At 40.8% G+C, this 24,753-nt stretch overlaps 1 pseudogene; it reads left to right on the forward strand.

Moving 5' to 3' along the window:
• Positions 1–14,230: 14,230 nt before the first annotated feature.
• On the forward strand, positions 14,231–23,646 carry LOC129250483 (polycomb protein PHO-like; annotated as a pseudogene).
• Positions 23,647–24,753: the final 1,107 nt, after the last annotated feature.

The following is a 24,753-nucleotide window of genomic DNA, read 5'->3' on the forward strand; positions in this document are numbered from 1 at the left end:
CAGTCGCCCACTGGACAGAACCAACCATCCCCCAGTGTATAAAACGGATCCTAGAAATACACGAGCCTCGGGCGAGCGCCGAAACAGTCAGGATCGGCGCAGGCATCAAGAACCCGACAATAGTGATAACAACAGACCACAACAAGCCCTAGATGTTTTGACTGGAGAACCAGTAACCACAAAGACAGGAAACCCAGGCAGCGAGTAACGTGGAATAAAGATATAAACAAAACTCTTACGCATGACTACTATAAATCAACAAAAATAGAAACTATAAAAACAAGATATCGGACAGTCTTTTACAAAATTTTCATACAAATATACCTACAACTTGAATAATAAAAACGCAAAGATTAGCCGGTCGAACAAGGGCAGTAGTAAAAAATAATATTTTAACTAGCATAGAAATTGAAAATATAAAACAACAAGCAGCCGCATAGAAAAACACAATACCACTCAAAACATATACCCACAAACTGACAATCAAGCCGATGAAAACAATAACGCCGAACTTAGCCCGAATAGAACTCAAATTATCACAAATCCTAATCCTGGCAATGATGCAATAGCTTTACTAGAGAAAATTGAAAGTGAAATAAAGTCATTCAAATTAAAATGGGAAGACATAGATCCAATTTTTCTTCCTAGAATTCCAAAACTTATAATGACAAGAAAAAAAACCGTACGAATATAATTATAATTATAAACAATCAAAATATACCAAGTCATTTACATAATAACAATAGAAGGCTTCCACATACATATGTATATATCTGTAGTAACCAAAATAATAATCAATATATCAATAATCAAACAGAGCATGACAACACAGCACATTGGGTACATGAGGAAGAAAAGAGACAGAAAGATAGACAACAAAATGGCATAAAAGTATAAACAGAATAACTTACTGAAATAATCAATAAACCACACAACTGGGAATGCCTCGAAGCAACCAATATTCAAGACTCTGATATAAAAAATTTTCTTTTGCACGTCAACACACATATGTATATATACAAGGTGAAGTCCAAAATAAAAAAGGGTTTCGTCATAAAAATGTTTCTGATGACGTCATCTTTTTAATGAGTTAGATCGTTTGATGTTACATCCCTTGTTAACTACTAACTAAGTGAAAGCTTGGTGACACTCGGTTCAGTGGAAGCAAAGTTATTGCGTCTAAAGGGTCAGTATGTTTGTGTCATTGGTACGTAATGAGTTTTCGAACGTCATTAGAGAGGCGAGAAAAGACGAGAATTTCCTTTACAACAATGTAACGTGGTGTTTCTAACATGAACCTGAAATTAAGCGTCAAAGTGCCGAATGGAAGGTCGAAGACGAGCCACCTCCCGAAAAATCGCATTTGGAGAAGTCAAAAATCGAGTCGATGCTCATTTCTATTTACGATTCCAAGGGAATTGTCCACAAGGAGTTCGCGCCAATGGAAAAAACAGTCAATACAATTTTCTATCTTGGCATTTTGAAGCGTTTGTTGCATCGCATTCGTCGAATTCGCTCTAAATACCGCTTATTTCATGATAATCGATCCACTTTTGTGACTGATTTTTTTGATTAGAAATCGCATTTTAACCATCAATCACTCACCGTATTTCCCTGATATGGCTCCTGTGAGTTCTACCTATTCGGAAAATTGCATTTGGCCATGGAAGGAAACCTTTTGCGTCCGTAGAGGCCAGCCAAACGACTTGTACCGACATCCACGAATGACTTTGCCGGTCAATGACCTGAAACACTCTTTCGAAAAGCTTTTAGATCGCGCAAAACAGTGCATCGAGGCCAGAGGGGACTATTTTGAATAAATAAACTCGAAGTTATCAGAACAAAGCTCCTGCCGTTTCTATTTTAGCTCAGTCTTGTTAATTTTGGTCTTCACTTTGTATATATAGTTGCGCTTACACCCTTTTTGGGTGTTTGGGCGAGCTCCTCCGCCTATTTATGGCGTGTGTCTTGATGTTGTTCCACAAATGAGGGAACCTACAGTTTTAAGCCGACTCTGAACGGCCGATATTTTTTATGAGGAGTTTTTTAATGGCACGCGGAGGTTTGTCATTGCCTGCCGAGGGCTATTAGAAAAAAACTTTTTCTTCATTTTAGTGTTTAACGGAGTTTCGAGCCTACGTCTTCCGAATGGTAGTCACGCACCAACCCATTCGGCAGGCGGCAGAATCAACACACAGCCAGAGTAATATACGAAATAATTAATTAGCCGTAAAAACTACCTCCTTTCCTTACTATAGGCAAACATACCTACATATCACCAAAAAAACACACGAACAACCAACGCCATAATAACATACCTACTTGCCCTATACAAAATATAACTTCTGCAATTAGAAAAAAATATATATATGCACATCTTTCACGTTATAACATATTAACGAATGAACAGAAGGGCTGCAAAAATGGCAGTAGAGGATGAAAAGGGCAATTAAAAATAGATACAGTAGTAATGAAACAAATCACTACCCAAATGCGTAATCTACACACCTGCTGCATAGATTATCAACAAGTTTTCGCTTCAGTGCCCAAAGCTACCTTTTGAAGATGTTAGAAATATATAAAATACACCTAAAACTTATACACTTTGTAACAACTACGATGTTTAACTAGAAAACGAGCATAGTCTTAACTACTCCATTGCATACAATAATAACAGAAGAAATACCTATACAAAGAGAGGCATATTTTAGGGAGACTCTTTAAGTGCCACATGGTTTTGGCTTGGCCTAAATCCCCTTGTCCAACGCACTTAACAACACAAAATATGAATTTAATATTAAACACAAAAAAGCTGCAGAACATGGAATAAACCATTCATTAGAATATATTTGAATGACATTAAACTATATGCGTCAGCACAGGTCCAGTTAAAGAACCTCCTTCAGATCACAGAACAATTCTCAACAGATATAATAACGAAATTCGGAATAAGTAAATGTAAAGTACAAGACGTGGAGAGAGGAAGATGGGTAGAGCAAAAACAGAAAATATTGGTTATCAAACAATGAACAATTTACACGAAAACGAAACCTATAAATATTTGGGTTTCCAACAAGGGATCAAACTAGACCAGACAACTATTAAAAAAAAAATTCCAAGACAATATGATAAATCTTTAAAACATATTTGAATCCGAACAATCTTATAAAAGATATACATAAGCTATATTCATAGTATCATACTCATTTGGGATCATACGTTGATCTAACACAGATCTCAATACCATAGAAATAGTAACTAGAAAACAGATGACAAAATATAGAAAGCTAATTACATCCAAAATCATGCATACAACCTTCGCAACAATCAAATAAATAATATTAACCACTTTTTCCAAAACCAAATATCTAATCTACATAAATCTACATCCACATCTGCAAACAATGGACAATTTACATGAAAACGAAACCTATAAATATTTGGGTTTCCAACAAAGCATCAAACTAGACCACACAACTATTAAAAACCAATTTGCAACACAATATGAAAAACGCCTCAAACAAATCCTTAAAACATATCTGAATTCCAAAAATCTAACCAAAGCCCCAAATACATATGTATGCTATACCCATCCTATCATACTCATTTGGGATCATACGTGAGTCTAACATAGAAATAGCAACTAGAAAACAGATGACAAAATATAGAAAGCTACCTCAAAAATCATGCATACAACACATTACATTTCCAAGAACACAAGGAGGAAGAGGCGTTATAGGCCTGCACAACAATCAAATAAATAATCTCAAGCAATTTTTCCGAAACGAAACATCTAATCTACATAGAGCAATAGTTATAGCAGACAGAAACTTTTCGCCACTTAACTTGTACAACACAGATCATAAAATAGCATGTACAACAATAGACAAAAAAACCATTCGATCACACGGTAAACACTTACACATAATGCCGGACCAAAATATTGACCAGAAGAACAGCTACACCTGGCTACAAAATGGAGAACTTTATCCTGAAACACAGGAAGACATATAGTGGCAAAAATCATACACCAAGAAATAGCAAACAAACTACAACTGTTGAAAAACGAGAAACAATTTTATAAATACACACCCTGCAATATAATAGAAAATGAAATATACACACCATACTGGGACATAGCAATACATACAGATAAAACCATTGTTAACAGTAGACTAGATATAACACTTATTAACAAAACGGCCACTAAGCCACGGGCGGACCAGCCCCTCGAAAAAAATCCAACACTGTTGACTACTCAGCGCAAATTTTGCCAGTGGAGGATGGCGAGCTGGACCTTCGCCCGAGAACATCCAAGAGTGATGCCAAGCCAACCTATAGCGAAAAGGCTGTTAGTCCTCTCCGATCGGAAAACTGGGGCCTGGCCATCAGCTGACTGATGCAGAAATCAAATACTGCAAAAATCGGCTGATGCTTCAGGTATTTGTCTCCGATCCTGAAGCCAATGCGAAGAGCTTTGAGACAAAGGACGGCACCATAAGGGAGCACAAGGCTCTGGCGAGTATTTTCGCACATACGGGAAGGAAAGGGAGTGGCTGTTCTTGTGGTGCGAATGGATGAAGCCAGTGTTAATGTCATGGGGTCTCGGTACGGGAACCTCCTAAGACACTCAGACTGAACTTTGCTTTGTCAGCTTCCACGTTTCTCCCATATGATCGTTTTAGACGGTTCCTGTAGCTACCGTATCTTGACGGTGATACAGATTCAAAGAGGCCATGGTATTATATGACAGGAATTCAAGTAGACACACGACCGGTCTAATACAACAGGGTGGGCCATATAGCGTTTGCTTTTTAAACCACCTATTTTTTTGAGAATGGTAACACAAATGACATGTCAAATGTGTTCATAATTTACTTAAAGGTTTGACATTTACGAAATGGGACGCTATACCTTTGAACAAAATTGGGAAATATTAAAAATCTATTTCCTAAGTGGTGAGTCTTCTTCTTCTTTTCTGATGAACCTCATTTTCACATCGGTGGCTACGTCAATAAGCAAAATTGTCGGATTTGGGGCTCAGAAAATCCACACGTTACTGTAGAGAAGCAAATGTATCCACAACGAGTCAGTGTTTGGTGCGGTTTTTGGTCTAGCGGCATCATCGGGCCATTTTTTTTCGAAAATGAGCGAGGAGCCGCGGGTTCAGTAAATGGCGAGCGTTACCGTGACATTCTCAACGAGTTGTTTCCAAAAATTGAAGAGGATGATATGGACGACATTTGGTTTCAACAGGACGGTGCAACTTGTCACACTGCCAAAGTTACACTTGAATTTTTGGCTACCTTTTTTGAAAACCGAATAATCAGCCGAAATTCCGATATCAATTGGCCGCCTCGGAGCTGTGATTTAAGCCCGTTGGATCTTTTTTTTGTGGGGAGCCGTTAAGGACAAATGTTATGCGAACCATCCAGAGACGATTGATGCTTTAAAACACGAAATCGAAGTTGCCATTCATGAAATTGGAGCCCGAACAATCGAAAATATGCTTAAAAATTGGGTTGATCGAATGGCCTACTGTAAAGCCAGTCGTGGCAGTTATTTGAACGATATTATTTTTCATTCAAAAATGACAATGCTTAATCTTCAAAATAAAAAAAAAAGTTTGAAAAAATATTGATACGTTTTTGAAGTGAAACTTCTTTTGTCTCGAAGGATGAAACGCTGTGAGGAGTAAAACCATAGCGTTTCATCGATATGTGACGCTACGCCAGCGCCATCTGTTAAAAGCGTGGCGTGGATGAAACGCTGTGAGGAGTAAAACTACGCTAAACTACGTAAAACTCACGCTATGCCAGCGCCATCTGTTAAAAGACTGGCGTGGCGTGTCGTCGTGAATGTAATGCGGTCGTTTATTATTGCATTCTTATCGAATGTAATTTGTAAATATGACATTTGATTGACGGCCGCCGTAGCCGAGTGGGTTGGTGCGTGATCACCATTCGGAATTCACAGAGACGTCGTTGGTTCGAATCTCGGTGAAAGCAAAATTAATGAAAACATTTTTCTAATAGCGGTCGCCCCTCGGCAGGCAATGGCAAACCTCCGAGTGTATTTCTGCCATGAAAAAAATCTGCTCATAAACATATCATAAAACAAAATGAAATAAATGTATAAAAAAAAAAAAAAAAAATTTTCTTGTGATTCGAACCAAGGATTTCGGATCGGAAGCCCACATTGCTAGCCGCTGGGCTATCGCGCTGTGCTGTCGCCGCAAAATAATGTATCATAAATCTGTTTACCATACCAAAGACCATACACTTTGCGAACGCATTTCGGTGGAAACAGTTGACAGTTATCCCAAACACAATATTATTAGTAACGCGAGACGCGTCATAGAGTGTGTGTGTAGTTTTGAGCAAATCTTACAAACATATTTTGTTTTGTTGATTGATTTCTGTTAAATATGGCATCAAATCAACAAAAACGGAAACCGAAAACAGGTGCTGAACGGCAACGTGAGTATTTGGAGCGTAAAAAATTAAGAGCTACTGTTGAACACCGTGACAGGGAATCCTCCGGTTGTACGATAAGTGATAATTTGTAGTACCAACAACAAGATGCGGAACTACCATTGATGCAGTATTTCATCGATACCTTGATAGATTAGAATGTAGATCATTTTTTACGTATTTCAGTTACCATAAAGACCTTGTTTCATTTTTGGAAAACGAATCCAATAATGATAATGACAATGCCGAGAACCAAATGTAATTGAGTACAATAAATTCATTTCTTTTTATATTAAAATAAATAAATAATTCTGTTTAATAAAATTCCATTCCATGCTTTCCATGACTTCTGCATGCATTATATTGAAATAATAGTTAAATTATTGATTTGTTGATAAAAGAAGTTTCACTTCAATCGTGCGGGTTCCGTGAACTACCACACACTTTCTTTTTTTTTTTATAGCCGATTCAAAAAGCAAATTTTACATGGCCCACCCTATAATATCATCCCATCTCGCTGTGATAGGTCTTGAGCAATTCTGTTGCAAAGACCTGGTAGCTGCTGAGGTGCGTTATAAGTGCAAAAGCGGAAGGCTAAGATTTGTGATTGCATCTGCGTATTTTCCTTACAAGGAAAGGCCACCACCTTACCAAAGCTTTGGATACAACAGAGCATTGAGGCGGCTGGTGGGGAAACTCAACACTGCCTTAACTGAGTGTTTTAGTCACAGTGCCCAATCCGACCTCTCCGTGACCGGACTCCCGTTCCTTGGTGGAACTGAGAGTTTCAGGTGTTGAGGCGTGAGTCGTGGAAACTTCCAAGCCGGGTCTTCAAGACTCATCTTCCTGGGGACTGGTAGCGATACCGTCATATTCAGAAGAACTACAACAAGTTAATTCGGGAATCGAAAAGAGCTTCTTATAGGGAATTCTTAATCTCTGAGTGACACGGCAAAGAGGAATCTCACCGCAAAGCTGGGTTTACTTAGGCAATCTGATGACTCCTTCATGGAGAGGAAAAGTGAGACACTCAGCTTGCTGATGGAATAACACTTTTCAGGAAATCAGAAAAACATTGGCCGGCAACAGCCCTTATTGAAAGACGCGGTTGTTAGAGTTGCTACACCTTCTCGGCAGGACTGGTACGTTGCCAGATCTGTGCTGAATGAGGCCGCCATTCGATTTGCCATCAAATCTTTTGGCGGGTACAAGTCGCCCGGACTAGATGGCATATATTCTATCATGCTGAAGGCAGGCATAGGGTCCGTGATTGCAGCTTTGAAGAAAAACTTAACTGCATGCTTGCACTGGCTTGTTTGTTTGTTTGTTTGTTAACAGTAATAGGAGCCCCGCCAGTGTAGGTCGTCTTCGTCTAACTCATCTAAAGATAGGCCCAGGAAACATGCTGTTTCGACGGGTTGGGTCCAGAGGGAGACGGGTGTTAGATGAGTCAGTTTTAGGGGGCATGTGAAAAGGTGGTTAGTGTCGTGCGGGGTGCCTTCACATGCCGGACATATGTTTTGTATGTCGGGGTCGATTCTGGATAAGTAGGAGTTTAACCTGCTACAGTATCCAGAACGTAAGTTTGCCAATGTTACACGTGTCTCCCGGGAAAGCTGGAGCTCTTCATCTGCTGTAGATGGTGGTTGGACTCCGATTACAGCATTCACAGGACGGGAGCTTAAGAAGGTATTGACGGTCTCCCGGTGAATGTCTATACACAGGTCCAGTAGCTTTCGGTCAGTTTTGTCCTGGATTTCGTCAGCGTAGTTTGAGAGATGTCTCCTGACGTGCCTGGGAAGCGGCTCAGGCTCAAGCAGGTGTCTGCAGGGGTGAAACCTGCGGTAACATCCCAGCAGGAACTGCTTGCTGAGAAGTTTGTTATGCTCCATTACTGGAAGCATTTGTGCCTCGTTGTGAAGGTGTTGAACCGGGGACATCAGGAGGCAACCCATCGCTGTTGGAGATTCCTCGCAGTGCAAAAGCGAGAAAGGTGGGTGAGGTAGTTGTTCACTTTGGAACACAGACCATCGAGGTCATTGCCCGACTCCATTATCGTACAGTCGTCAGCGTATGAGACCATGGAGACTCCCTCTGGTGGTTCAGGGAGCTTCGAAATGTAGAAGTTGAACAGCAAGGGAGAAAGTACACCACCCTGCGGTACACCTTGCTTAATCTTCCTCTGCTTTGATGTTTGATCTCGAAAAATCTCAGTGATGACCGCTCAGGTAGTTTGCGAACCACTTCTTCAGTCCTATCGGGAGTGTGGACTGATAAATATCATCTAGTAGCGTGGAATGGCTGACTGTGTCGAAAGCCTTCCTCAGGTCCAACGCTACTAGGACAGTCCTCTCGCAGGGGCGGTTTAGATTAAGCCCGTAATTTATCTGGGCGTTTATGGCGGTGAGTGCAGTGGTGGTGCTATGCACTCGTTGGAAGCCGTGCTGATGTGGGGCTGGGGTCAGGTCTTTCGTGAAGAGTGGGAGTAGGAGGGCTTCAAGTGTGTTCACTACTGGGGAAAGGAGAGTTACCGGACGATAAGACTCCCCTTGGTTGGCGGGTTTCCCAGGTTTCAGTAGTGGGACCACTCTCCCTGTTTTCCACTTGTCAGGGATGATGAGAGTGGCCAAGGACAGATTGAAAACCCTCGCGGGAAATCCTACTCCCAGTGGTCCCAGGTGCTTCAGCATGAGCGCGTTTAGTCCGTCAGGGCCAATGGCTTTTGATGTTTTAGATTTATTGATGGCCCCCTGAACCTCATCACCGGCGAAAGCAGGTGGCGCACTGTCGTTCATCAGTTTGTGCAGCCTTTTGGTAGCACGAGGCTTGGATCTGTCGGCCGGAGGATTCAGTATAAAAAGTCGGCTGAAGTAGCTCGCGCATCTCTTCGGATCCAACGAAGTGCAACCGTTGAAGGTGATAGCCACCTTGTCGTTGTGCTTCGTCGGGTTCGACAGAGACGTAACGGTGGACCAGAGCTTACACACCCCAGAGGTGAAGTTACAGGTCTTCAATTGCCCAACCCATTTAGTCAGCTTGTTTTGATCTACCAGTTGCCGGATCTCCAAATTGAGATGCTTTATGCGGGGATCCCCGGGATCGGCCTGGCGTAGGTGATCACGCTCGTTTGGCAAGCTGGCTGCTTCGGCTGGGAAATGAGGACGGATATCCTTAAAGCTTCCAGCTGGGATGAAGCGAGCCGCACAGCCGTGAGCACCTTGCGGAATGCGTGTTCGCCTGCGCACACATCGATGGGGATGGGAAGAGCGGCGAAGGTGTCTTCAGTGAATTCCGTGAAGCCGGCGCAATTTGCTTTTTTAAAGTTAAAATAGGTTCGGTGATTCGCAGAAACGAAGTCGGCAGCTCTCTCGGGACGATAATGGGCAAGTGGTCTGATGGAACCGATAGCATAGGTCGCCACGTTATGCTATTTATCAGACCCGCACTAGCTATTGTTAGATCAGATTGGTTTCCTGGACCGTGTCGGCTCATGAAATCAGCTATCTCGTCGACCTTGCTCGTGAGTCCGTTGCAGTTGAATTGTAGAAGCTTGAAGCTTCTGCGTGATGTCGTTGTTACTCGGGGGGTGAGGGACGCATGGGGTTGCCTACGTTGGGCCTGCTGTGCAATCCGCTGTAGTTGTTGCGGCCTGATGATGGTGGGCGGCCGCGCCATGGGGGGGCGGTTGCGGGTGCATAGCTCTGCAGCAGGAGGTAACGTAGTCAGTTGTCCACTCACGGGTGGTGCGCAGGCCGGAACATCTCTGAAAATGGCACCAGCCATTGCAAGAAGTGCACTTGACTGATGCCAGATTCCGAGGTATTCCGGTCTGACACACGGAACAGACTGAGCGGGGGACCAAGAGCTGCTGGTTTGTCCCCACACTGGTTTTGGAGCAGTAGTCAAGACAGTAAATGGATTATGTACACGACCGATAGTAAAGTTGGTAAAATTGGACGTCGAGGTTGAAACACGTGGGGTAAACGTCATGCATAAAACCGCATAAGATTTACGAAGGGGGGTGTTGCGAAAGATTACTTTGGCAACCCATTTCGCATTTTATCACCTCTCTGTTTTTCTCATTCGCCAATCAACAGCTGTCAAAGAAGCAAGCTTTCTTTTCGATTCTAGACGTTACGGAAGCGCATGGACGCGCGTATAAACGATTGTAAGGAACATGTAACATAAAATATTTTCACATAACTATTGTAACCTTTGTAAACTTATTAATAAATAAAATAAAGTTTTCAGCCTTTACAAACAGTAAATAAACATTCCTTATTAACTGCACCAGAGCTAGATAAAACGGAATCGAGCCGCGTCAAACTGCCGTAGTCAACAACACTAATTGAATAATATTTTTTGAAACTCGTTTTCCTGGCATTTTTTTTATTCGAATCTGAGATCACTTGTAGCACTGAAGACAATCACTTTATAACTAAATAATTTCTTACCCCTTTCACATTCCATACCATTTGCAATGAAATTCGCGGAAAATATATTAATTGCATTTTTTGGTTGTTTTTCATCAGCTATGCAAAGATTTTTTTGACACTTTTTAAATAGAGTAAACATCGTTTTTGTTGTTGTTTTTGTAATGTGTGTGTTTATTTAATAACTGTTGGCGCCTAATAGTCGTAGACAAGTACAGTAATGGAATGTATGTATAAATTTTTTGTTTGCTTTTTTATTTGTTGTTGGAATTCTCGATCAAAGTTAAAATTTTAAATTTTTCTTCACTATGCAAAGATATTCTTGACAAACTGTACTTTGTTTGTCGGGTTCCGAAATCCGACTCATTCTGCGGCGGACGTAAAGAACGATAAATGCTGCTCCATTGTTCGTACATGCCGGATTGTTGGACAGTACTCTCTGAGAGCAGCAATAAGAGTCGAGTGGCGAATCTTCTGGCTGTCTGTTGCGATTGCAGCTTTCCGATGTCGAACATTCTTTGTGTGGTTAGATGTATGTTTTTTGCTGCACACATGTGGGTGCGTAATTTGGCTGCAACAAGGTAATGATCCGAGTCGATTTTGAGTCCTCGGATCATACGTACATCTAAAACACTAGAAGCGTGTCTTCCATCTATCACAACATGATCTATCGTTGCTTGGTGTATTTTCTTATGCTGGAATCTGGTGCTGCGGACTACCATGTATCGGACCCGGCGATCAGTCTCTGTCTGTTACCGGGTGTTTCGTTGTGCAGACTGTATTTACCGACTGTGGGACCAAAAATTGCCTCCATGTTCACTCTGGCATTGAAATCGCCAAGCATGATTTTTATATCGTGGACGGAGCAGTGCTCATAAGAACGTTCCAAGCGCTCTTCGAAGGAATCTTTGAACGCTTCGTCCTTATTGTGAGACGTTCGTCCACCGGAGTGAACGGAAGTACTTCACGTTAAATATCTCTCCCATTATAAATCAACACCAAATTTACGCTCCTTTACACGGTAGCTATAGTAGACGTTTCAAGGTCAAATGGTATTCTTGTCTTGCCCCGTCTATCGCATCTCGTGAATGGCAGTGTTGTCTGCCTTTGCTCCCACGATTACATCAACCAGCCGGGCAGAGACACTTTCCCCATTAAGAGACCGGACATTCCAGGTGCCAGCACTCAAATCATAATCCTTAGTGTATTTTGCAGTGGTCGTCATCAAAGCAGGCAGTTCTCGTCCGAGACTTTGTTTTTCGTTGGGAGAAGATTTTTACGTGGCAAGTCCCAAACCTAGCGCACAACCAGATATCCTGAGTTGCTTGGCCTTTTCATACTAGCTCGCTCTCAAACAGATGTGCGAAAGCTTCCCAAGCGATACTTGGGCGAAACCCGGATGTTGTGAGATGCTTGAACCATTGGTAGAAGAATCCTCCTGGCCACGCCCAAGTGAATGGCGATCAGGTACTTTCCCCACTTGCGTGGAACCATCCTCCAAAACTACATTACTACATTTGAAATCAATCCATTCAAACAGTTCAAAGTAGATCAGAGCTTTGTTTAATAAGTTTAGCCCAATCAAAGCAACCAGATCTGATTGGTCCACGCTTCGAGTCGCCTTTCGCCTACATAACCTCGAGACCGCTGCAATATCTCGGGTTGCTCGACGGGTGTCTATCTTGGTGTAATGCTTGTGACTAATTTCCAGGTTCACTAGCCCAGGTGAAAGGGTTAACCATGGCTCCCGCACCGTGTTCTTCGCTCCAATTTGTGTTGGACTATAACAAATGCATAACGGCAGTCGTTTTCACATATTGGATAAGAAAGAAGTGTGTAACAAAATTCATAATGTATACATTTGACTGAAAATTGTGCTTAGAAATTTAAATTTTATCAAATATGTAGTCGTAAAATCTGATTCTAACTTTCTTATGTTTTCAAAAGAAAATTTTCTTTAAAAATTAAGACTGAAAATTGTTTCTATATACTAACGATGTTGTTGACTTAAATTCTTCCAGTATTCGAAAGAGAAGGTAGAGTCATACATTCTGATTGCCACTGTTTAATCGCAAGAAAATTTCTGTTGAACATGATAAGGATTTTTTGTCATATACCAAGAGACATCTGTATGTGGACACAACCGTGCAAATAACCACAACGCCCACTTCGTCAACAGTCGTTTCAACACGGTAAGTTAAATTTTCCAAAATAAAATCAGTAGTTTAAACATTATGTTCTTTTAGAAAAGGAAGGGATACAGTTAAACAAGTTAATTCCGTAGCTACTGCCGATATTATGAAAGCAAATGTTGGTCAAATGCGCAATATAAACATTTTTTTTTTTTTTTTTTTTCAAACATAATAAGTAAATTACAATGTTTAATTACACTACAACTAGTTCAGAAACTAACGAGCAGTTTGATTCGAAAATAAATTACAATTGATAAAAAGAAATTACAAACAATATTTCTTATTTTCTGTTAATAGCCAGCAAGTTCATGTGGTTTTTTCCTCTTTAATCTTCGAACTGGGCACGGGTTACTAAGGATGCTCCTAGCTTCTTCGTTTACATGCCCTTGAAGTCGAATTTGGTGCGCTTCTGCTATTTTCTTAATTTCTTCAGTTACAGTGTTAACTTTAAGGTCCCGATGAATATCAGCATTTCTGACGTACCAGGGTGCTTTAACGATGATTCTCAGCACTTTGTTTTGAAAGCGTTGTATTACATTGATATTTTCTTCACTGGCGCAACCCCAAAGCTGTGCACCATAGGCCCATAATGGTTTTAATGTTTGTTTATAGAGCAATAATTTGTTATATATGGATAAATGCGATTTCCATCCAATTAGCCAGTTCATTTTGTTTAGCCTGATGTTAAGCTCATTTCGTTTTATTTTTATATGCTCTTTCCATCGCAACTTCGCATCTAGGGTAATACCTAGGTATTTTGCAGTATTAGCGAAAGGGACTTTTTCATTAGAAATCATTATTGGTTGGTATTTTGTAATTTAATTTGTAAAATTCACGTGAATGGATTTACTGTTATTGAGTTTGATTCCCCATTTGCTCGTCCATGATACCATAGAGTCGATTGCAGTTTGAAGGTTCCTTGCAGCTTTTTCTTCTGTCTTTTCAACACATAAAATTGCAGTGTCGTCAGCGAAGGTGGCAGTTAAACAATTTGCCATTAGTGGTAAATCTCGGGTATAAAGAATATACAGGATTGGACCCAGGATGCTACCTTGTGGTACGCCGGCTTTTATTTCAACCAGTTCAGAATATTCCTTTCCCTGTTTAATTCTTAAATATCTTGAAGTAATATATGACTCCAGCAGACTACAATATTGGTATGGGAGGCAAGTCTTTAATTTGTAAATCAAGCCTTCATGTCATACTTTATCGAACGCCTGTGCGACGTCGAGGAAAACTGCTGAACATACCTTCTTTTCCTCTAATGCTTTTTCGATTTCTGATATTATTCTATGGACTTGTTCCAACGTGGAGTGTTTACTTCGGAAACCAAATTGGTGAGAAGGTATTAGATCTTTTAATTCAATAATGGGTTTCAACCTGAGGAATATTAGTTTTTCAAACAACTTGGATATTTGTGATAACAGAGAAATCGGACGGTATGAAGACACGTCGTGAGGATCTTTTCCTGGTTTTGGAATCATTATAACTTCCGCAACTTTCCACAGTCCAGGAAAATATTTTAGTTTAATAGCTGTATTGAAAAGATAAGCCAATCGTTTTAGGGCTTTATTTGGCAATTGTTTTAAAACTTCTGCAGTTATAAGGTCGAAGCCTGGAGCTTTTTTATCTTTAAGTTGCTTGATTTCCTTTCTGAGCTCATTTAATGTAATTTGTGGAATTTCAGAACGGTTTTCATATGTACCACAGGAGTTTAAGTCGTAGTTACTCTTATTAGGTGTGAAAGTTTTTTTCAAATACTTCGCAAAAGCAGTGGCTTTTTCTGCATCGCTTCTAGCCCAAGTATATTACTATTTTCATTTCTAATAGGTGGAACATGGCATATTGGTCGTTTTAAATACTTTGTACTTTTCCAGAGAGAATAGTCATCTTTTTTATCAGCTGAAAGCTCTGATAGGTAACGTTGCATTGACTCATTTTCAATAACTGCTATTTCTTTTTTTAATGCAGTTGCTGCATTGTTGAGTTTCGTTTTATCTGCAGGTGAACGAGTTTGCTGCCACTTCCGGCGAAGTTTTCTCTTTTTTGCAAGAAGAAGTTTTATTTCTTTAGGGTAGTTGGTGCCTATCGTTTTCCGCCTCAATTCCGGCGTGTTTTCCCAAGCAGCTTTCTGAATTTTATTCGTAAAAGAATCGATCTCAACCTCCAAACTTTCAGCTGTCAATATTGGTGCAGAAAAATGCATTGCGGTGCTAAGTGTTGATTTAAACGAAGCCCAGTCAGTGTATCTGTTGTACAGTGTCAGATTTGGTTATTTTTCAACAACTGATTCACTTATGGTCAAGTATATAGGGGAATGGTTAGAATTCAGACTTAATCCCTCTTCTATTTTGACGAAGTTTTGGGATACTTTTCGGACCATGAAAAAATCAATTAAATCTGGTTTTTTGTTTACATCTGTTGGCCAGTACGTTGGTTTTCCAGTAGAAATGAAATCACATCCGGTTTCTTGGGCCGCTTTAAGTAGCTCCCGACCTTTGGTTGTAGTAAGGCGCGATCCCCAATAAGTATTTTTCGCGTTAAAATCTCCACCAATAATAAATTTGCGTTTGTGCATATTAATAAGAGTTTTGAAGTCGTCAGATGATATCGTGTACCTCGGTGGACAGTAAATAGCTGTGATTGACATATATTGGTGTTTTAACCTTACTGAAACAGTTGTTGTTTGGAGAATGTCACAGCTAGTTTTATTTTCTTCGTAGTGTTCTAGACTGTTTTTAATAATTACTGCAGTACCTCCTCTTGCGCAATTGTTTGGATGTATTGTGTGATAGACATTATAATTTTTGAAGGAAATGTGGTTTTGTGTAGTAAAGTGTGTTTCAGATATTAGGCAAATATCTATTTTTTCTATATTTAAAAGTAGTTCGAGTTCCTTTTGGTTTTTTAATAATCCATTCGAGTTCCACGCTACAATTCGAAGGTTATCAATCATAACAATGTTTTTAACTTTTGTTCGAGATTATTTAGTCTCTTTTGGAGGTCTGTATTAAAAACTTCTTGCTTATTTAATTTATTAAGGATTTGAGCGAGAATATCTTCACTTTTTGTTTGGGTTTTGGTTATAACCAGTTTTTCACTACCTTTACCTTTTACTACATCGGAAAGGGTTGGTTTATTCCGATTACTATGTAAAATTGCTTGGCTATTATTATGTTTTGTCATATTAACAGGACGTATATTATTAGGCTGATTATCAGTAGCCGTATTTTGTTTTTGACCAGTTTTATTTCGCATTTTTTTGAAGCTCTTTCGCAATTACGCATCCACGGTAATTGGCCGGGTGGTCTTCACCACAGTTACAGCATTTGGGCTTTTCATCCATTTCTTTAGTACACTCGATAGTTTTATGTTTTCCGCTGCATTTGACACATCTGGGTGATTTGCCGCAGAAGTTTCTTGTGTGGCCAAAAGCTTGGCAATTTTTGCATTGTGGAATAACTTTGGAGTTTTTAACTGGTTCGATTATAACGACAGAATGCAGAATGTATTTAATTTCATAAATTTTCTTGATGTCTTCGGTGGAGTCGAATGTGGCAAGAAACATGTTTAGTGGTTCGCGGGTTTTCCATTTTAACTTGTTTACGACATTCGTTATGTTAAAGCCTTGTTCTTTAATGTCAGCCACTATCGAAATTGGGGGATATGAATGGTGTAAGTTTTTGATCATCACTTTTATTGGACGTGTTTGTTTATCTTCGTAGGAGTACCAAGATGAATTTGAAATGGTGAGCATTTTTGTAATGGATCTGTAATCATCACTTGAAGATGCATTAATTTTGTATGTTTCATTATTTAAAAGTTTTATAGCAAAGTGACTTTTGGCTGCTTTTTGAACAAGATTTCTAAGGTCCTGATAATTTTCGACGTTTGAAACCATAATTGGTGGGGGCCGAAGGTTACGCTTTTTACTTTGATTTATGACAGTGGCATTTTGAATTCTCAGTGGAAAACTATTTATATGTTCCATTTCAGGAGATTCTTCAGCCTTTCGTTTTTTGCTTTGTCTCTTGCTTTTTTTAAGGATCCAGTCGGTTTCCCGTGCAAGATCTTCTTCATCAGTCTCATACTTTTCCGGATTTATGTTTGAAGTTTGTTTTGTATTGGATGAGTTTGAAATATTACTTTCCTCTTTGAGTTTTTGGTTTTCAACTTTTAATTGGAGGCAAAGCTTTTCTAGTTCTTTCAATTTCTTTTTTAAATCGTCGATCTCTGAGTTAGTATTACCTCTAACACTCCGACTTATAGATGGTTCCGCGGCCCTTCCACCTCCTGGAGGTGGTGTTTGGGTCATTTTTAATGTTTATAATTTTTTTTATTTTTATTTTTTATTTTTTTTTTTTTTGTTTTTTTGAATTGTAAAGTTTACAAATTTTTATTTTAATAAGTTCTATTGGACAGATTGCAACTCTGAACTTCTAAACTGTTATACAATATTATAACACCTTAATTTTTGTAGTATACTTTTAGGTATACACTTAATTAAAATCTATGTTGACGTTAATTATCAGCTGTTTTTGTTTATCAACTGATAAAAAGTTGCGCGGGAGATTTGGATGTTGATAACGAAGGAGAAATTTTCATCCAAAACTTAGGTAATTTTATAAAGTTTTAGTCTATTTTTCTTTATTGTGTCCCGGGTAGCACCCACATTTATCACGATAGAAGCACTACACCTTCGCACTTGCTTTAATAACGTTTTATTTTCAGTTTTCGCACTAATTACAATTGAAAATCTGTTTTGTATAGAGAGCCGATTACTATGCGACCGACACAAACAAATTCAACTCAACCAATCCGACACAAACAAATTCAACTCAACCAATATAAACATTGATGTAAATTATGTCCAAAATCTCACTGGCGCTTTCAGTAATAACGAAATATCATTTAACCATCAACGAAATCAACGTCAAAAATATTTAAACAAAACAGAAGTGCCACAATTACAAACCGTTGGCGGTGTAGGTTCAAGTGCGGGTAATAGAATTTGCTATAATAAGCGTATTGAAATAATGGAAGAGCATGCTAAACCGCGGGAACAAAAGCAGGTACAAATAAAAACCATTGGAGGGGGAATTCAGTGTGACCATGTGGGCTTCCGGTAATTCCGACGACGAAGCTTCTAACCCAGAGAACGACACAGACTTCCAAGATTTTTTATCTTGTGAGGAACGGGAAGTCGATAACGAATGTAATATTACAGATTCTGTACAGGGATTTATGCCCACCATCGAAGGTAATAATTTCCAGCACCAACAAGAGCAATTGATGCAGCGGCAACTGATTTTGCAACAACAAGAACTGCAGCCTCAACAAGTTCTTGCACAAAATACTGTACATGGTGTCGACTCTTTAACAACTACAGACACTGCATGTGCTGCAATCACACCCACAATAATAGGTTTAAATGTGTCTAATAAACAACAATTATCTGACCTAGCGAATACTAGAAGTATAGATAAACTAAAATCAAAGAAGACTGCATCAAATAATAGAGCCGATACGATTATATCATCGGATGAAGACAACGGCAAACATGTAGTTTTGCCAATTTCACGCACTACTGTATTGACTGCACCACTCATTCATCCTGCCAATACTGCTGTGATCACTATGACCAGTATAGATGATGGTAGTTTATCAGCCTCAGCCATGCCAGTGGGCGTTGTTTTACAACCAAATTCACATACTATTTCTTCCTCACCCCCACCATTGAGCTATAGTAACAAAATAAATACTCCGGCAACGGAAACGAATTGCAATGGTCCTGGCGAAAAACGAATTGCATGCCCTCAAAAAGGATGTTACAAATTTTTTCGTGATAATTCTGCTATGCGTAAGCACCTGCATACCCACGGACCCCGAGTCCATGTTTGCGCTGAATGCGGTAAAGCATTCGTTGAGAGTTCAAAATTAAAGCGCCATCAGTTGGTACACACTGGTGAGAAACCATTTCAATGCACGTTTGAAGGTTGTGGAAAACGATTCTCGTTGGATTTTAATTTAAGGTAATCAGAGTCTTTCTACGTATATTGCACTGTATAGTTTTTGTTTTTTTTGTACCACTGCGTCTCCATTGTTTGTTTGCTAACAGTAATAATAGCCCCGCCAGTGTCGGGTATATCACCTGTCATCTTCGTCTAGCTCATCTAGGGGTAGGCCCAGGAAACATGCTGTTTCGACGGGATGGGTCAAGAGAGAGAGGGGTTTTAGATGAATCGGTTTTAGGGGAATTGCCGGACATGTGTTTGGTATGTCGGGGTCAATTCTGGATAAGTAGGAGTTTAACCTGCTACAATATCCAGAACGTAATTGTGCCAGTGTTACACGCGTCTCACGAGGAAGCTGGAGCTCTTCATCTGCTGTAGGTGGTGGTTGGACTCCGATGACAGCATTCACAGGACGGGAGCTTAAGAAGGTGGTGACGGTCTCCCGGTGAATGTCGTTTATTGACTGTCTAAATACTGTCAGGTCTAGTAGATTGTGGTCAGCTTTGTCCTGGATTTCGTCAGCGTAGTCTAAGAGATGTTTCTTGACGTGCCTGGGAGGTGGCTCAGGCTCAAGCAGGTGTCTGCAGGAGTGAAACCTGCAGTAACATTCCAGCGGGAACTGCTTGGTGAGCAGTTTGTTAAGCTCCATTACTGGAAGCATTTGTGTCTCGTTGTTTAGGTGTTGAACCGGAGACGTCAGGAGGCAACCCGTCGTTGTCCGAATGGCAGTATTTTGGCATGTCTGAAGCTTTGTCCTCTGCGTGTCACTAGTTCCAGGCGACCAGACAGGCGCAGCATAGTTTAGAACCGGCCGACCAATGACCTTAAATGTCGATAGCAACAGTTCTTTGTCTTTGCCCCAAGTGCTGCCGGCAAGCGAATTGAGGACCTTGTAGCGGTTTTGGACTTTAGTGGCAATTGCGGTTGTGTACGCTGAGAAGGAGAGCAATCTGTCAAAGGTTACACCCAAAATTTTGGGGTTGTTTACTGTCGGTATTGGTGTGTCATCGAATCGACTTTTACCTTAAGGGACAAGTTGACCTCCTTTGTCCAGGTGGTGAAGAGGGTCGCTGTGGACTTGGTGGGGGAAAGTTGGAGATTCCTCGCAGTGCAAAAGCGAGAAAGGTCGGTGAGGTAGTTGTTCACTTTGGAACACAGGCCATCGATGTCATTGCCCGACGCCGTTATCGTACAGTCGTCAGAGAAAATCTCGCCGGTGGTTGGGAGAGCTTCGAGATAGAGAAGTTGAACAGCAAGGGAGAAAGGACACCACCCTGCGGTACACCTTGCTTAATCTTCCTCTGCTTTGATGTTGATCTCGAAAAATCACTGACGAGGGACGACCGCTCAGGTAGTTTGCGGACCACCACTTCAGCCCTGGCGGGAGTGTCGACTGATAAATATCATCTAGTAGCGTGGAATGGCTGACTGTGTCGAAAGCCTTCTTCAGGTCCAACGCTAGTAGGGCAATCCTCTCGCAGGGGCGGTTTTTGTTAAGCCCGCGGTTTATTTGGGCGTTTATGGCGGTGGTTGTGCTATGCACTCGTCGGAAGCCGTGCTGATGTGGGGCTGGGGACAGGTGTTTTGCGAAGAGTGGGAGTAGGAGGGCTTCAAGTGTCTTCACTACTTTGAAAAGGAGAGTTACCGGACGATAAGATTCCTCTTGGTTAGCGGGTTTCCCAGGTTTCAGTAGTGGGACCACTCTCCCTGCTTTCCACCCTTGTGAGACATCCTACTCCCAAAGGTCCCAGGTGCTTCAGCATCAGCGCGTTTAGTCCGTCAGGGCCAATGGCTTTAGATGTGTTCGACTTGTTGATGGCCCCCTGAACCTTATCACCGGAGAAAGTAAGTAGCGCACTGTCGTTCGTCAGTTTGTGCAGGCTTCTGGTAACACGACGGTTGGATCTGTCGGCCGCAGGATTCAGTATAAAAAGCCGGTTAAAATATCTCGCGCATCTCTTCGGGTCCGACGAAGTAAAACCGTTGAAGGTGATAGCCACCTTGTCGTTGTGCTTCGTCGGGTTCGACAGGGACGTAACGGTGGACCAGAGCTTACACACCCCAGAGGTGAAATTACAGGTCTTCAAGTGCCCAAACCATTTTGTCCGCTTGTGTTGGTCTACCAGCTGCCGCATCTCCAAATTGAGATCCCTTATGCGGGGATCCCCGGGATCGGCCTGGCGTAGGTGATCACGCTCGTTTGCCAAGCTGGCTGGTTCGGCTGGGAAATGAGGACGTATGTCCTTAAAGCTTCCAGCTGGGATGAAGCGGGCCGCGCAGCTGTGAGCACCTTGCGGAATGCGCGTTCGCCTGCGCGCACATCGGTGGGGATGGGAAGAGCGACGAAGGTGTCTTCAGTGAATTCCGTGAAGCCGGCGCAATTAGCTTTTTTAAAGTTAAAATAGGACCGGTCATTCGCGGAAACAAAGTCGGCAGGTCTCTCAATTGAGACGATAATGGGCAAGTGGTCTGATGCAAGCGATAGCATAGGGCGCCACGTTATGCTATTTATCAGACCCGCGCTAGCAATTGTTAGGTCAGGCGAGCTGCTACAATTGCCCACTACCCTGGTGGGGCCTTCGTCGTTCACAGTGCTGAATGTCGAATCGTCCATTTGTTCTACCAATTGCTGCCCCCTACGATCATTTGGCTGGCTTGAATGCCAAAGATCGTGATGCGCATTAAAGTTACCTACAACCAATCGTATTTCACCTCTGATGAGCGCATCTATATCAGGGTGATATCCTGCCGCGCAGTAGGTGACAGGGGGTATATAAATGTTAAAAACTTCGAGCTCGGAATCGCCTGTCTGAACAGCTATACCTTGACATTCTAAGGTGCTGTCCCTGCGGTCGATTCCTTCATCAATGAGACGATCACCATTATCTCGCTCGCGATCATGTCTGTGCACGTAGTTGCCATCCTTGGTGATCAGAGAGAACCTAGCGTGCAGCTTGGTTTGCTGGACCGCAGCTATTTTGATACTGTGCCGGCTCATGAAGTCAACTATGTCGTCGACCTTGCTCGTGAGTCCGTTACAGTTAAATTGAAGAAGCTTAAAGCTTCTGGGTGATGTCGTTTTAAATCGGGTGGTGAGGGACGCATGGGGTTGCCTACGTTGGGCCTGCTGTGCAATCCGCTATTGTTGTTGCGGCCTGATGATGGTGGGCTGCCGCGCCATGGGTGGCGGTTGCGGGTGCAGGGCTCTACAGTAGGGGTTAACGTAGACAGTTGTCCACTCACGGGTGATGCGCAGGCCGGAACATCTCCGAAAATGGCACCAGCCATTGCAAAAATTGCACTTGACTGATGCCAGATTCCGAGGTATTCCGGTCTGACACACGGAGGGAAGGGGGAGGGTTAAGTCAGGGGAGTGGTGTTGCTCCGATAGGCTCCTCACCGTGGAGGTGTGGGTTGTGGTGGCGGTTGGTAGTGCCGGCCTATCAGGGGGGGTAGTAGCCGTGGAGGCATTTGACGCCTGCTGGCGGGAGCAACACGAGGTCACATACCGTGTGGACCACTCCTTATGTGTCTTAAGGCCTGAACAGTTCTTAAGATGGCTCCACCCGTTGCACTTGTTGCACCTAACCGAGATGGAGTTCGGGTGGAGCCGTTTATGGCAGACGCAGCAGGTTCGGATTCAACTCCAGCCCTGAGGAGAAGTATTTGGAGCAAGGTTGCTGCGAGGAGTTGCTCCTGTGATGTAAGGGGTGTGGTGATATACTGTTTACTAGACAGGGCTAGTTTACTGGGGCGGCAGCCCTTGGTCGGGAAAAACCCGAGTTATTCCGGTAACGTAGAACCGGCTGCCATGGGAATGACCATTATTCGACTTCTTGAAATAGTGTTTAATACTGATCTTTTGCTTTAATTTATCTGCTTTCAGAACTCATGTACGAATTCACACAGGTGATCGGCCATATGTTTGTCCTTTTGACGGTTGTAATAAAAAATTTGCGCAATCTACCAATCTAAAATCGCATATTTTGACGCACGCGAAACTAAGTAAATACTTTATTTTTTAACTTTTCTCATCTAAAAATTTTATTGTAATATTCCAGGCGAAATTCCCTCGGGGGGAGCCGCAGTAATATCAATAATGATTCCAATAGTCCGGTGCAGATAGCTACACAAAACCTTATAAAGGTAGAGATGAATGGGATGGATTCCAACTCTTCCTATGTTGTGTATACGGATTAAAATATAATTTTATCAGCATGAAGTAGTATCAAGTACAGACGGTCACTGAAGAGGAGTTTCGTTTTGCGAAATCTGCCCACTTTATTTTAAATCCTTATATTTTCAATGTTTCTTTTGGACGAAGAGGCATAAATTAAAAGGCAATATCGTCATATAATTTTATATTTGAACATAAGAATGTATATGAATTATTTGGATAAGGTACTACTACCACTTACTACATAACGTTGAAGTTTCAGTTAATATATAACAATTTTAATAATGGTTTGGTTTTGAATTGCTCCCACGTAACTTATTTAAATCAATCGTAATTTTATTCAAGTGCTTTCCATGATAATACATTTAGAACATTTAGTTTTTTAATGATTTTATATTTTAACATATACTTGATGAGCTACTTTATCTGTAGTGCTTATCGTTGGAATTTCCGTTTATATAGCTTAAATTTCAGTTTTATAGTTTATATACAGTTTGAATAAATTCATTCATCATAGACATGTCGTAGATTTTGAGATCCTCCCATGTAACTCATTTAAACCAAACTGATGTCCAGGTATGCGGTCTAGTCCGTTTGTAAAAATGGTTAGTTTTAATACAACATTGTGAATAAATTTACTGAAAAGTAATTGAAGACCAAAAAAGTTGCTGAGCTTGAAAAGCACTTGTAATGCAAAGGTAAATTATAAAATAAAGAAAACCGTTTTTCTTGCACTTATTCGGTATTGCCTTTCGGTATATTTGTTACTAAGTTTACATGTACTTAATCATAATATTCATGGCTCTGTGAATATATTTGATTTCAATTTTTCTTAAATTATATTGAATTTAATCATTACATGTATAGTATCTGTTACTGTTAATGTAAAAATCCAAAATTCAAACAAAATTTGTTCATGCAGATAACCTTAAACGATGAAAAAATACATTTTTGGATGCTCTTTTTGGGTCTCCTAAATTCTGACTTTGATATGTGATTTTTCGTTTGACTAAAAAATTCGTTGGAGCTAAACATATGTGAAATACGGATAGCACAATAATCTATGAGATACATTAATAATGTAATAATGTTGAAGTCTTTTATGTAAAAAGTTTCATACCGCACATGTATATGTTGGAAATATATTGTGTTAGTAACTCACAATTTTCAAACTAAATTTTCACCAAATACTTCATCAATACTAAAATTTTTATCAAAAAGGATTGACGTCAGAACATAATGAAGACACTTATTCATTTTCTTTACTAAACTAATACAGAAAAACTGATTAAAAATAATTATGTCCGAACTTAAGCTCTTTAAAATGAGTTGTTAAATTAGGTCAGCAAGAAAATAGACGAATCATTTCAATTTATGTTTTTATTTAAATTGGAACGCTATACTACAGTTTTATTAGACTTAATAAAGTTTGAAGAGAAGAGCTGCTGTAACTGGATTGAAAGT

Source organism: Anastrepha obliqua, chromosome 6, assembly GCF_027943255.1.
Source record: "Anastrepha obliqua isolate idAnaObli1 chromosome 6, idAnaObli1_1.0, whole genome shotgun sequence".
NCBI classification, from domain to species: domain Eukaryota; kingdom Metazoa; phylum Arthropoda; class Insecta; order Diptera; family Tephritidae; genus Anastrepha; species Anastrepha obliqua.